The sequence below is a fragment of the Bos javanicus genome, chromosome 3 (assembly GCF_032452875.1).
Source record: "Bos javanicus breed banteng chromosome 3, ARS-OSU_banteng_1.0, whole genome shotgun sequence".
In the NCBI taxonomy this organism is placed as follows: domain Eukaryota; kingdom Metazoa; phylum Chordata; class Mammalia; order Artiodactyla; family Bovidae; genus Bos; species Bos javanicus.
Genome location: NC_083870.1, coordinates 86266815 through 86281631, shown reverse-complemented (window position 1 = coordinate 86281631; position 14817 = coordinate 86266815).

Below are 14817 nucleotides of genomic sequence, written 5' to 3'. Positions count from 1 at the left end.
TCACCCCGCCCTTCCCTCCTCCCACCACTGCTCTTCCCTTCCCCCAGCGCTCACCTAAGCCCCACCCCTGGCTCCCTGTGGCACCTGGTCCACCTTACCCCTCCTTGCCTTTCCTCAGGTCCTGTCTCCTCCTCCCCTCTCTCCAACTTTCTCCCACCTGAGTCTGTCCTTCTCTGGGCTGGAGCCCAGCCTGTCTGCTACCCACTAGATGTCAAGCATGGGATTCCCTGGAGAACCTGCCTGGATGTCAGAAAAGGCCAGGCTGGGAGGTTTTTTTATTTCTGTCTAAAGAATATTCACAGCCTTAACGTTGAGAAATTTGGTGATTTTTATCATATAGATAAAAGATGCAATGTTGGCTGAGCAGAAGGAAGGGATTAGGAACATTCCATTAAGGTCCTTGAACTTCGAATTAAGCAGTGTAGTACTATTTGAAGCTAGATTTGAATTAGTTGGAAATGCATACTGTGAACTATAAGTCAACAACTGAAGTTTTAGAAAAGAAATATAATCAACGTGCTAAGACAGAAGAGAAAATGGAGTTATACAAAATGCTTAGTTAAAACCAAAGAAGAAAGGGAAAAGAGTGAAAGACAAAAAAGAAACAAAACTTAAATGCAATGAATAGAAAACAGTAATGACTATGGTAGATAATCTGAATCAATAACTACATTAAATATTAATATTCTGAACACATTAATTAAAAGAATGTTTATGAGTTCATTAAAATAAAGACCAAGACTCCTTGCAGATGCTTCATTATCAAAATACGGAAACACAATTTATTTTTGTAGGTGTTGAATCCTGAGACTTTGCTGAATTCATTTATTATTTCCAACAGTTTATGTGTATGTGTAATCTTTAGGGTTTTCTAGATATTAATATGGGTTTCCCATTTGGTGCAGTGGTCAAGAATTGACTGCCAATGTAGGAGACACAAAGAGACCCAGGTCGATCACTGGGTCTGGAAGATACCCTGGAGAAGGAAATGGCAACCCATTCCTGTATTCTTGCGTGAAAAAGTCCATGGACAGAGGAGCACAGTCAGCTACAGTCCGTGGAGTCACAAAGAGTCAGACATGAGTGAGCACAGTTACACACACACACACATATTAAAACAATGTCATCTGCACACAGAGATAGTATTAGCTCGGCATCAAAAAGAACAAGATACTTAGCAATAACTTAAGCAAGAAGGCAAAGGACTCATACATTGAAAATATAAAATATTGCTCAGCAAAATTGAAGAAGCTGAAGATATGGAAAGATATCTCATGTTCAAAACTGAAAGACTTAATATTATTAAATTGCTCATGTTAGTCAATACAATTCTTATCAAAATCCTAAAGGCATTTTTTACAGAAATAGAAAATGAAATGAAATGAAGTCGCTCAGTCGTGTCCGACTTTTTGTGATCCCATGGACTGTAGCCCACCAGGCTCCTCGGTCCATGGGATTTTCCAGGCATGAATACTGGAGTGGGTTGCCATTTCCTTCTCCAGGGGACCTTCCCGACCCAAGCACAAAGACTCTGAATAGTCAAAACAACCTTGGACACCTCACATTTTTGTCTATGAGCTGTCTATAAGGTAACTGAGAGGAGTGAAATCATGTAATATTTTTCCTTCTGTGGCTGGCTTATTTCACTTAGCATAAAGTTCTCAAGGTTCATCTGTTTCTAGAATTTGAAAAGATTTCTTTCTTCTTATTGGCAGAAGAATATTTCATTGTATGTACAGTCCACATTTTCATTATCCATTCATTCATTAAAGGACATTTAGCTTATATCCACCTCTTGGTTATTATGAATAATGGTGCTGTGAAATGAAAATATCTCTTCAAGATTCTGATTTCCATTCTTGTGGATAAATGTCCAGTAATCACACTAGTGGATCATAGGGGAGATCTATTTTTAATTTTAAAGAATCTCTATACTGTTTTCTGTGGAGAAGGCAATGGCAACCCACTCCAGTACTCTTGCCTGGAAAATCCCATGGACGGAGGAGCCTGGTGGGCTGTAGTCCAGGGTTGCAAAGAGTCAGACCCGACTGAGTGACTTCACTTTCACTTTTCACTTTCAGGCGTTGGAGAAGGAAATGGCAACCCACTCCAGTGTTCTTGCCTGGAGAATCCTGGGGACGGCGAAGCCTGGTGGGCTGCCATCTCTGGGGTCACACAGAGTCGGACACGACTGAAGCGACTTAGCAGCAGCATACTGTTTTCTATAGTGGCTGCACCATTTTACATTCTTACCAATGGTGCACAAGTCTCCCAATTTGCCCACACTAGTGGTTTCCTGGGACTGGAGGAAGGAGAAAATGAAAATTTTCTGTTCCATGGGAAGAGAGTTCCAGCCATGTGAGATGGAAAATTTCTAGAGTTCATGTGTGAAACACAGTGCTTAGAGTTAACACTACTGTACTATACACTTGAAAGTAAAAGTGTTAATCCCGCATGTCCAGAGTCATGTCCAGCTCTTTGCGACTCTATGGACTTTAGCCCATCAGTCTCCTCTGTCCATGGAATTCTCCAGGCAAGATACTGGAGTGGGCTGCCATTTCCTTCTCGAGGGCATCTTCCTGACCCAGGGATTGAACTTGTGTCTCCTGCATTGTAGGCAGATTGTTTACCATCTGAGCCACCAGGGAAGCCGGATTGCTGGATTCAGAGTCCAGAGCACTAATCATTACACCACGGGACCCAAGAACTGGTGGTTTACTGTACACTTAACATTTTATAAACCAGGTAGATCTCTTGTTATTTGTTTTTGATTACACACACACACACACAAACCTAACTATACATTATCTAGGACAAACTGACTTTAAATATGGAGACACAAATAGATTGAAATTAAAGGGTTGGAGGAAGATATACCATGCTGCTGCTGCTGCTGCTAAGTCGCTTCAGTCGTGTCCGACTCTGTGTGACCCCCTAGACGACAGCCGACCAGGCTTCCCCATCCCTGGGATTCTCCAGGCAAGAACACTGGAGTGGGTTGCCATTTCCTTCTCCAATGCATGAAAGTGAAAAGTGAAAGGGAAGTCGCTCAGTCGTGTCTGACTCTTCGCAACCCCATGGGCTGCAGCCAACCAGGCTCCTCTGTCCGTGGGATTTTCCAGGCAAGAGTACTGGAGTGGGGTGCCATCGCTTTCTCCGATATACCATGCTAACACCAATCAAAAGAAAACTGGAGTAACTGTTTTTTGCTGATATCAGAGCAAAGAAAATATTAATTAACTGTAAAAGGGCATTACATAATGATAAAGGGTCAATTCTCCAAGAAGACATAGCAGTTCTATAATGTGTTTACACCTAATAATGGAGCTTCAAAATATGTGCAGGCAAACTGATGGAACTGCAGGGAAAATTAGATGACTTTACCATTGTAATTAGAGACTTGAATATCCCTCTACTACCAATGGACAGAACAAGAGGCAGAAAACAAATAAAAGCAAAGTTGAACCATGCAGCATTATCAATTACCTGGATCCAACTTATATACATAGAACTTATCATCCAGCAAGAGCAGCATGCATATTCTTCTCAAGCTCATGTACAACATTCAACAAATAGGCCACATTCTGATATCCAACATACTTTATTAAATATAAATATAGAAATCACACAGATTTTGCTTTCATAACAAAACAGAGTTAACTAGAAATCAATAAAGGAATAGGAGGTAGAAAACTTCAAACTACCTGACTATTGAATAACACACAGAAATAAACATGGCTCAAAGAAGAAATCTCCAAAAAATAAAAAATATCTTTGAACAAATGAAAATAAAGCTTATCAATATGTGTGGATACAGTGAAAACAGTGATTTGAGGAAAATTTATACCATTGAATGCATATATTAGAAAGAAGAGAAGACTAAAATAAAAAATCTGACCTTCTAGATTCTAGAAAAAGAGCAGAAAATTAAATCCAAAGGAAGGACAAGAAGATAAATAATAAAAATCAGTGCAGCATTAAATCAAACTGAAAATAGGAAAACAATAGAAAAATGAACAAAAGCAAAAGTTAAAAAAAATTTTTTTTAATTGGCAAATGTCTAGCCAACTTATCTAAGAAAATAGGGTGTTAATTATTATCATAAATGAACAAGTGCCATCACTATTCATCTCATGGACATTATAAGAAAGAAATGTTATGAATAACTCTATGCCCACAAATTTGAAAACACAGATGAAGTGGGCCAACTCACTGAATGACACAATCTGCAAAAACTCACATAAGGAGAACAAGAGATCTCAATAGGCTTGTATCTATTAAAGAAAAAAATAAGTCATTAATAAATGTACAAAAGTAAAAACACAGATCCAGAAACTTGCAAAGATATATTGTACTAAACTTTAAGAAGCAAATTACAGTAAGTTGCTACAATCTATTCTATAAAATCAAAGCATAGAAAATACTTTATAATTCAGTCCTTGAGACTAGCATTACACTAAAAAAAAAAAAAAATACAATCAAAGACATCAGGAGAAGGAAAATCAGTATTTCTTGTGAACATAGTTGCAAAAATCTTTAAACTGGTGTTGGTAAATCAGATCCAGAGATGTATACGAAACAGTATACACCATGATCAAGAGGGATTTTCTGCTAGACATGCAAAGTGGACTCCATATTTGAAATTCAATTATTGTATCTCCATCACATCAACAGGCTAAAGAAAAATATATGATTCTATCAATAGATTCTATCGTTAGATGACACTACTATAATGGCAGAAAACTAAGAGGAACTAAAGAGTCTCTTGATGAAGGTGAAAGAGAGTGAGAAAGCTGGCTTAAAACTGAACATTCAAAATTATCATCATGGCATCTGGTCCCATTACTTCATGGCAAATAGATGGAGAAAAATTGTGACATATTTTATTTTCTTGGGCTCCATATCACTGAGGGATGGTGACTGAAGCCAGGAAATTAAAAGATACTCCTTGGAAGAACAGCTTTGACAAACCTAGACAGTGTATGAAAAAGCAGAGACATCACTTTGCTGACAAAGGTGTGAATAGTCAGAGCTATGGATTTTCCTATAGCCATGCATGGATTTGAGAGTTGAACCATAAAGAAGGCAGAGTGCCAAAGAATTGATGCTTTTGAACTGTGGTGCTGGAAAAGACTTTTGAGAGTCCCTTGAAGAGCAAGGAGATCATACTGTCAATCCTAAAGGAAAGCAATCCTGAATATTCATTGGAAGGACTGATGCTGAAGCAGAAGCCCAATACTTTGGCTACCTGATGCAAAGAGCTGACTCACTGAAAAGTCCTGATGATGGGAAAGATTAAAGGCAAAAGGAGAAGGGGGCAGCAGAAGATGAGACGGTTGGATGGCATCACTGATTCAACAGACATGAGTTTGAGCAAACTCAGGGAGGTAGTGAAGCACAGGGAAGCCTAGCAAGCTACAGTTAATGGGTCACAAAGAGTCAGACTTGACTTAGTGACTGAACAACAAATCAATAAATGCAGAAAAAGTATTTGACAAATTCCAACATCCATTCACAATAAAAATTCTTAGCTAATGAAGAATGGAAGGAAATGTCCTCAAGTTGAAAAATAATATCTACAAAAAACTCATGGCTAACACCATAGTCAAGGTTGAGAAACCAGATGCTTTCTCTATAAGATCAGTAAAAGGGTATACGTGGCCTCTTTGACCATCTTATTCAACATTGTACCTGTAGTCCTAGCTAATACACTATGACAAAGACAAGGAAACAAAAGCTGTATTTAGATTACAAATAAAAAAACAAAATGTCTATGTAGACAATCACAAAGAATTAACAAAATGTCTCCTGGAACTAGTAAGCAATGATAGCAAGGTTATCTATATCAATGATAGTAGGATAGAGTCTCAGATTATACTACAAAAGCATTCATTAAAAAAGGGATTAACACAGAAAAGTTAATTTCTTTCTTAAGTACCAGCAATGAACAATTGTAGTTTGAAATTAAACTTCCAATGCAAAATATTACTTACTTCCAATGCAAAATATTAATAATAGGAGAAAAATGTGTGAGGAATAAAGAATGGGTATATGGGAACTCTCTACTTCTCACTCATATTTTTCTCTGTAAATCTGTAAAACAAAATTGACAATCTGATTCTAAAGTTTATATAGAAAGGCAAAAACCTAGAATAGTAAACACAAAATTGAAGGAGAAGAACAATTTTGGGGGACTGATACGATTGACTTCTAGATTTACTATTAAGCTGCATGTATCAGGGCATGTGGTATTGGTGGAAGAAGACATATGGGTCATTGTTGTTTAGTCACTCAGTCGTGTTCGATTCTTTGAGACCCCATGAACTATAGCCACCAGGCTCCTCTGTCCATGGAATTCTTCAGGCAAGAATAGTGGAGTGGGTTGCCATTTCCTTCTCCATATAGGTCATTAGAAAAGAATAAAGATCCCAGTAATAGAAAAATATAGTCCTTTGACAAAGGAGCAAATGAAGTTCAATGGAAAAAGTGTAATATTCATACAAGTGGTGCTGGAACACTGGACATCTCTATGCAAAGAGGAATCTGGACACAGATCTTACACTTCTCACAGAAGTTGACTCAAAATGGATCACAGACCTACATGTAAAATTCAAAGCTAAAACTTCAAGAAGATAACATAGGAAAATGCCAAGATGACCTTCAGCTCTTGTCAGTGATTTCTGATAAATACCAAAGGCATGAGCTATGAAACAGAAAAAGTAATTTAGACTTCATTAAGATTTAAAATTTAAAAACCTTGGACTGCAAGGAGATCCAACCAGTCCATTCTGAAGGAGATCAGCCCTGGGATTTCTTTGGAGGGAATGATGCTGAAGCTGAAACTCCAGTAGTTTGGCCACCTCATGTGAAGAGCTGACTCATTGGAAAAGACTCTGATGCTGGGAGGGATTGAGGGCAGGAGGAGAAGGGGATGCCAGAGGATGAGATGGCTGGATGGCATCACTGACTCGATGGACTTGAGTCTGAGTGAACTCCGGGAGTTTGTGATGGACAGGGAGGCCTGGCGTGCTGCAATTCATGGGGTCGCAGAGTCAGACACGACTGAGCGACTGAACTGACTGAACTGAACTGAAGATTTAAAAAATCCTACTTATCTGCAAGTGCACTTTTGAAAATTAGAGGAAGTGCATGCCGTATTTCTTTCAGAGAGTAACTGTTCAGGTAACTATTGTTAGGAACTTCCTCTTCCTGTAGTCTATAGGAAGGACAGTAATTGCCCTGTGAACCCATTGAGGAAGAAATCAAATGGCCTAGAAAAAAAGTAGAAATAACTAGAGGCTTTATCTGAGAAATCATAAAGCTTACAATTAGACTTTTAAAAATTTTATTTTTAATTAGAGCATAATTGCCTTACAATGTTGTGTTGGTTTCTGTCAGACAACAACATGAATCAGCCATCAGCATGGTTCAGTTGTCACTCAGTCATGCGACCCCATGGACTGCAGCACGCTAGGCTTCCCTGTCCATCACCAACTCCTGGAACTCCCTCAAACTCATGTCCATCAAGTCAGTGATGCCATCCAACCATCTCATCCTCTGTCATTCCATTCTCCTCCTGCCTTCAATCTTTCCCAGCATCAGGATCTTTTCAAATGAGTCAGTTCTTCACATAAGGTGGCCAAACTATTGGAGCTTCAGCATCAGCATCAGTCCTTCCAGTGAATATTCAGGACTGATTTCCTTTAGGATTGACTGGCTTGATCTTGCAGTCCAAGGGACTCTCAAGAGTTTTCTCCAACACCACAGTTCAAAAGCATCAATTTTTTGGCACTCAGCTTTCCTTATGGTCCTGCTCTCACATGTCTACATGTCTACAGTAGACATGTCCATACATGGTCTACTGGAAAAACCATAGCTTTGACTAGACAGACCTTTGTTGATAAAGTAATGTCTCTGCTTTTTAATATGCTGTCTAGGTTGGTCATAGATTTTCTTCCAGGGAGCAAGTGTCTTTTCCTTTCATGGCTGCAGTCACCATCTGCAGTAATTTTGAATCCCAAGAAAATAAAGTCTCTCGCTGTTTCCATTGTTTCCCCATCTATCTGCCTTGGAGTAATGGAACCGGATACCATGATCTTATTTTTTTGAAAGTTGAGTTTTAAGTCAACTTTTTCACTCTCCTCTTTCACCTTCATTGAGAGGCTCCTCAGTTCCTCTTCACTTTCTGCCATCAGGCTGGTGTCATCTGCATATCTGAGGTTATTGATATTTCTCCTGGCAATCTTGATTCCAGCTTGTGCTTCATCTAACCTGGCATTTCACATGATGTACTCTGCATATAAGTTAAATAAGCAGGGTGAACATATATAGTCTTGACATACTCCTTTCCCAATTTGGAAACAGTTCATTGTTCCATGTCCAGTTCTAACTTTTGCTTCTTGACCTGCATACAGATTTCTTAGGAGGCAGGTGAGGTGGTCTGGTAGTCCCATCTCTCGAAGAATTTTTCACAGATTGTTGTGATTCACACAACGGGGCTTTGACATAGTCAAAAAAGCAGAAGTATATGTTTTTCTGGAACTCTCTTGCTTTTTTGATGAATCACATATCGCTTCCCTCTTGAGTTCCCCGCCTCCCCTTCTGGGTTGTCACAGAGCCCTGGCTGTGCTCCCGGTGTTATACAGCAGCTTCCCACTAGCTATTTATTTTATACATGGTAGGGTATTCATTTCAATACCACTCTCTCAATTTGTCCCATGCTTCCCTTCCTCAGCTGTGTCCACAGGTCCATTCTCTACATCTGCATGTTTATCTGTGCTCTGCAAATAGGTTTATCAGTGTTGCTTTTATAGATTCCATATATATGCATGAATATAGGATATTTGTTTTTCTCTGACTTACTGCAGTCTGTATGGCAGGCTTTAGGTTCATCCACCTCATTTCAGCTGAATCAAATTTATTACTTTTTATGGCTGAGTAATATTCCATTGTATATATGTACCCCAACTTCTTTACCATTCATTTGTTGATGAACATCTAGATCGTTTCCTCATCCTGGCTATTGTAAGTAGTGCTTCACTGAACACTAGGATACATATGTGTTTTTGAATTATGTTTTTTCAGGATATATGCCTCCGAGTGCGATTGATGGGTCATTGTTTCTGTTCAGTCACTAAATCATGTCTGACTCTTTCTGACTCCATGGACTGCAGCACACCATACTTCATTGTCCTTCACTATCACCCAGGGTTTGCTCAAACTCATGTTCATAGAGTCAGTGATGCCATCCAAACTTCTCATCTTCTGTTCTCCTCTTCTCCTCCCATCCTCAATCTTTCCCAGCATCAGGGTCTTTTCCATAAAGTCAACTCTTCACTTCTGTTGGCCAAAGTATTGGATCTTCTGCTTCAGCATCAGTCCTTCCAGTGAATATTCTGGGTTGATTTCCTTTAGGATTGACTTATTTGATCTCTTTGCAGTCCAAGGGACTCTCGAGAGTCTGCAACACCATAGTTCAAAAGCATCAATTCTTCAGTATTCAGCATTATTATGGTGCAAATCTCACATCCATACATGACTACTGGAAAAACCATAGCTTTGATAGCTTTGAATATATGGACTTTGTTGGTAAAATATGGTCTCTGCTTTTTAATATGCTGTCAGGGTTTGTCATAGTTTTTCTTTTGAAGAACAAGCATCTTTAATGTCATGGCTATAGTCAATGTCCACAGTGATTTTTGAGCCTAAGAAAATAAATGTCACTCTTTCCATTTCTCCCCATCTTTTTGTCATGATGTGATGGGACCAGATGCCATGATCTTAGTTTTTTGAATGTTGAGTTTTAAGTCATATGGTAATTTTATTCCTAGTTTTGTAAGAAATGTCCATATTGTTCTCCTAGTGGTTGCATTAATTTACATTCCTACCAACAGTGCAAGAGGGTTCACTTTTGTCCACGTCCTCTCCAGCATTTATTTTTTGTAGATTTTTTGATGATGGCCATTCTGACCAGTGTTAGGTGACACCTCATTTTACTTTTGATTTGTGTTTTTCTAATAATGAGCAATGTTGAGCATTTATTTCATGTGTTAATTTGCCATCTGTATGTCTTCTTTGGATAAATGTCTGTTTAAGTATTTTGCCCATTTTTTGAAAATTGGGTTGCTTGTTTTTCTGACATTGTGTTGCATGAGTTGATTGTATATTTTGGAGATTAATCCTTTGTCACTTGCTTCATTTACAATTATTTTCTCCCAGTCTGAGGGTTGTCTTTTCATCTTGCTTACAATTTCATTTGTTGTGCAAAAGCTTTTAAGTACAATTAGATTCCATTTCTATTTTCATCAGTCTATGAGATGGGTCAAAAAGGATCTTGCTGCTCTTTATGTCAAAGAGTGTTCTATCTAGCTTTTCCTCTAAAAAATTTATAGTTTCTGGCCTTCCATTTAGGTCTTTAATTCAGTTTGAGTTTATTTTTGTGTATGGTGTTAGGAAATGTCCTAGTTTCATTCTTTTATATGTAGCTGTCCAGTCTTCCCAGCACCGCTTAGTGAAGAGTCTGTCTTTTCTCCATTGTGTATTCTTGCCTCCTTTGTCAAAGTTAAGGTGCCCATAGTGGGTTTATCTTGGAGCTTTCTATCTTGTTTCATTGATCTATATTTCTGCTTTTGTGCCATTCTATCATGCTGTCTGAGCTTTGTAGTATAATCTGAAGTCAGGGAGCCTGATTCCTCCAGCTCAATTTTTCTTTCTTAAGATTGCTTTGGGTATTTCTAGTCTTTTGTGTTTCTACACAAATGGTAAAATTTTATTCTAGTTTTGTGAAAAATGATTGCATTGAATCTGTAGACTGCTTTGGGTAGTATAGTTGTTTTCATAATATTGATTCTTCAGATTCAAGAAGATGCTATATATATATCTCCATCTGTTTATGTCATCGTTTCTTTCTTTCATCAGTGTCTTATAATTTTCTGCAAACATGTCTTTTGTCTCCTTAGGTTTATTCTTAGGTATTTTATTCTTTTTGTTGCAGTGGTGATTGGGATTGTTTCCGCAATTTCATTCTGCTTTTTCATTGTTGGTCTATAGGTTTGCAAGGGATTTCTGTGTTTAGTTTTATATACTGTCATGTTACTAAATTCATTGATTAATTCTAGTAATTTTTTGATGGTATCTTTAGGATTTTATGTGTATAGTGTCATGTCACCTGCCACCAGTTAGAGTTTTACTTCTTTTTCTATCTGGATTCCTTTTATATCTTTTTCCCCCCTGCTTCCCATTGCTAGGACTTCCAAAACTATATTAAATAATAGTGACGAGAGTGGGCACCATTGTCTTATTTCTGATCTAACAGGAAATGCTTTCAGTTTTTTTTTTTTTTTCTGAGAATAATGTTTGCTGTGGGTTTGTTTGTCATATACGGCCTTTATTATGTTGAGGAAGGTTGCTGCTATGCCCTGGAGAGTTTCTATCTGGAGAGTTTTTATCATAAATGGATGTTGAATTTTGTCAAAAGTTTTTTCTGCATCTGTTGAAATTATATGGTTTTTATGTTCCAGATTTTTAATATGGTGTATCACATTGATTGAAGAATCCTTGCATCTCTGGGATAAACCCCTCTTGATTATGGTATACGATCCTTTTAATGTGCTGTTGGATTCTGTTCACTAGTATTTTATTGAGGATATTTTACAACTATGTTTATCGGTGATATTGACCTGTAATTTTCTTTTTTGGTGGTATCCTTGTCTTGTTTTGGTACCAGGGTGATGGTGGCCTCATATTAATAGAATGAGTTTGGGAGTGTTTCTCCCTCTGCAATGTTTTTGGAAGAATTTGAGGAGGATATATGTCAGCTCTTTTCTAAACGTTTGATAGAATTTGCCTGTGAAGCCATCCGGCCCTGGGTTTTTGTTTGTTATTAGATCACAGTTTCAATTTTAGTGCTTGTGACTGGCATGTTCATAATTTCTATTTCTTACTAGTTCATTATTGGCAAGTTGTACTTTTTTAAGGCTACAGCTGTACTTTAAGGTATTATATGCAAAGTAAACTGTTACTTGATTTAATATATATATTACATTTATATTTATTCACAATAAAATGTTATATACTATATAATTGAAATCTAATTGATTATATATGAATATTTAATATATTAAACAAAATATGTTAAATATGAACAATAGGTGGCTTCCTGGAGGCATTGACTTGAATCCCTTACAATAAGGAGGGGGTGGGAATTTGCAACATAGTAGTGTCATCTTGCTAAGAAGAGAAAATACATTGGAATTTGGGATGAATGACATGGACCAATGTCCCTGGGCACTCATCCTCAGTGCCCACCTCCTTCCTTCTTGGTAGCTTAGCAATAAGCAAGTTTGAGTTAGATCACAGGGAGAAGAGCTTGACATGGAGGTAGGCTCTGGGGTTCTCAGGTCACACATAGAAACTCACCTAGGACACTGTCCTTGTTTCTTAGGCATCTGCCAGCTCCTGCCTCCTGTCTGTAAACACACAGGGGAGTGGAAAGTGGCTCCTCTGCTAGAGCCCCTGCTTGGTGCATGTCCTGCAGTCATGCCTGACCTGAATATGTTCTATACAACTCAGGGTATCCTGAGTGCCCTGCTCCTCATCTACTTGTAAAGGGCCAGCCTCCAACCTAACTTTATATAACACTGCAGCCTGTGCATGTCAGTGTCTCTAAGGGAGGACGAGGGTGAAGGGAATATTCACAGCCTGGGTGCTTTCCAGTAAAATCTGCATCTCATCCACAATGTCACAGAACACGTCATATGCTGGCATGCTATGTGTCAGATACAGACACAAAGGAAGAGGGAAAGATGACATGGAGCTTCCAAAATAGATGAGGAATAAGAGAGTTACAAAAGGACAGAAAACAAAATCCTTGTTAATGCTTTTACAGTAGAGAATTCATACTTAAGGGTCTCTGAAATATGAGCTTTGAGGAAAAAAGGAGACATTTTGCAAGTTCAGAAATTCAGCTACTCCCAGCCCTGTGTCCTGTAGCTTTCTGGTTAATTGTGATCACATGCTACTTGGGTCTGGGTCCCACAGCATCTATTACGGCAGGATGAGCGTCCAAGAGTTTTCCATTGATTCCACAGGGAGTAGGTAAATGCCTGCCCTACCGACTCTAGTAAACATGATTCTAGTAAATCATGGAAAATGCACAGCAGAGCATGAATGGACCTTGGATATGATTCAGTAGAGTTCATTTAACAGTTGAGGAGACTGAGTAGATAAGGGAAAGTATTTTGGCCAGTTTGCAGTCTCCTATGACAATGATCTGACTGCAGAAACCCAGAGCGGATGACAAGGTCTCAGATGCTCGGGAAGTTCAAGGTCTGGTTTGATTGGTTTCATTTCAGAAATATCATTTAGGGTGTTTTCTAGAGATGCAACTTTTCTGGAGGTTACAAAGAAAGTGCACTCTGGTGGGCAGCTGGGGTTCTAACTTTTTACTCTAGTACATACCATCTCCCTGCCCTTCAGGACACACAACTATTTCTCCCAGACTTACTCTTGACTCTGACAGGCTCAGGCTAGCTCCAGCCAGACACTCTCACTCCTTCTCTCTTGCCTCCTCTTCCTACTTCTGATTCCCTTTCTAATGGTGCCACGATTTAGCTTTTCTCTAAATCCCAAGCAACAGGGATGAAAAGGCCCATGTCCTCAAGTGCCTTTTTGTTCTGAGATATTTAAATTTCTTAAATTCTAACACTTGAGAAAAATAACTTTTCTATATGGATAAGTCCATTTTATAGGTGTGTTGATATTTGTCTGCATGGGGTTGGCATCCAAATTCCAGGGACTCTCAGTGGCACCTGGCCTTTCCATTGATACCATTTTTGCCCCTCAGTGACCACACACAGGAAGGCTAACAGGATTCTCGCATTTCTGTTTCCTTCTATATTATACTTTACCAGAGCTTATCAGTTGTGTTTAGCCTGGGAATACTTGTCAATCAAAAGCTGACAAGCAATATATACTAAAAGATCACAACCATCAAGTTGTTAACACCAATCATGGGGCTGGGAGTAAATGCATGAGAGGATTTAAGGTAAGGAGGCACAGTAATGACAGAAACTATTTCCACATTTGTTCCCTCCTAACCTGTGAAGAAAGCTGAGCGCCGAAGAATTGATGCTTTTGAACTGTGGTGTTGGAGAAGACTCTTGAGAGTCCCTTGGACTGCAGGGAGATCCAACCAGTCCATTCTGAAGGAGATCAGTCCTGGGATTTCTTTGGAAGGAATGATGCTGAAGCTGAAACTCCAGTACTTTGGCCACCTCATGCGAAGAGTTGACTCCTTGGAAAAGACTCTGATGCTGGGAGGGATTGGGGGCAGGAGGAGAAGGGGACGACAGAGGATGAGATGGCTGGATGGCATCACCGACTCGATGGACATGAGTTTGGGTAAACTCTGGGAGCTGGTGATGGACAGGGAGGCCTGGCGTGCTGCGATTCATGGGGTCGCAAAGAGTTGGACACGACTGAACGACTGAACTGAACTAAACTGAACCTGAGTTCCATACTTGGTTATTGTGGTGACATTCTTATTGGCTCTGGTGTCCAAGGCTAAGGTAGTGTTTCCTTAGATAAATCAGAGGAACTCCTTCTCCATAGGAACCTGTCTATAAATCAGGAATCCACCTGCCCTGCTATTTCCCAGGGGTCAGTCTGAGGGAGAAGCAGGATAAGCTTGCCCAGGGCTACCAAGTATAAGTGCCTTTCTGGCTGACCTCCATAGCTGTCCCAGACCCAACTTCTAACTCTTATCCACTATTTGGCACCTCTTTGACCCAGGCCATTTCAACAGACCAGAAGCAAAAC